This window comes from Suricata suricatta, chromosome 3, assembly GCF_006229205.1.
Source record: "Suricata suricatta isolate VVHF042 chromosome 3, meerkat_22Aug2017_6uvM2_HiC, whole genome shotgun sequence".
NCBI lineage: Eukaryota > Metazoa > Chordata > Mammalia > Carnivora > Herpestidae > Suricata > Suricata suricatta.
The window spans coordinates 135,922,794-135,924,288 of NC_043702.1; positions in this window are offsets into that span (position 1 = coordinate 135,922,794).

Consider the following 1,495-nt stretch of genomic DNA (forward strand, 5'->3'; position numbering starts at 1 on the left):
ATAAACAAAATTGACAAACCTCTAGCAAGACTGACAAAGAGAAAAAGAGAGAAGACACAGATGACCAATATCAGGAATGAAATGGAATATACCAGAGAACCTCTAAATATCAAGAGAATGATAAAGGAATGCCGTGAGCAATTATACACACATAGACGTGGCAACTGAGATGAAATGGACCAATTTCTAGAAAAATATGACCTACAACAACAACTCACCCAATATCAAACAGACCATTCTAATGGCCTTATAAGGCTATCTACTAAAGAGATTGGCTAACGCCCCCCAGCCCCTAATCTCCAGTTCCCAATGGTTTCACTGGAGAATTCCAAACTTTTAAAGCAGAATTAACACCAATTTTATATAATCTCTTCCAGAATATAGAAGAGAGGGCATTTCCCATTTCCCATTTTATTTTTTGAAACTGGTATTATCCTGATACCAAAACTAGACAAAGTCAGTACTTCATGAATATAGAAAAAAAATTAACAAAATATTAGCAAATAGAATTTAGCAATATATAAAAAGAATTATACATCATCACCAAATGGAGTTCATTCCAGAGGTAAAAGTCAGTTTCAGTATTTGAAAATCAGTCAATATAATCAGCTTCACAGACTAAAAGAGAAAAATCACACATATCAATTGATGAGGAAAAACTATTCGAAAAAAATTCAACAATGATTCATGATAGAAACTTCCAGAAAAACAGGAATAAAGGGGAATTTTATTTCCTTCCATCTGATAAAGAGCATCTACAAAAACACTACCACTAACATTATACTTAATAGTGAAAAACTGAATGCTTTCTCCTCTAAGATCTGGAACAAAGTAAGAAAGTTTGCTCATATTCAACATAGTGCTGAATATTCTAGTCAGTGCAGTAGGCAAGAAAATAAAAGTATACAGACAAAAAAGGAAGAAATGAAACTGTCCATATCTGCTGACGACATGATTGTTTATATAGAAAATCTCAAGGAATCTACAAAAAATTCCTAAAACTAATAGGTGAGTTCAGCAAGTTCACAGGACACAGGATAAACCTACAAAAATAAAATGAACACATGGACACCAAAACTTTAAATTTTAAAATAATAACTCAAAAAATGTTTAGGTGTCAATCTAACAAAACACATGTAAGACTTACATGCTAAAAGCTACAAAATGTTGATGAGAGAAATAAAAAAAATTAAGTGGAGAGACATACTATGCTCATGGATTGGAAGACTCAACCTAGCAAAGATGCCAATTCTCCCCAAATTTATGTACAGGTTAAATGGAATTCCTATGAAAAAAATTTTTTGGAAGACACACACAAGATCACTCTAAAATTTATATGGAAAGACAAAGAAACTAGAACAGCTGAAACAATCTTGAAACAGAGGAAGAAACTGGCAGGAATCAGTCTATTAAATTTGAAGACATCATATAGCTGTAGGAATCAAGACTATCTGGTACAGGCAGAGAGACAGACAAATATATAAATAGAACAGAA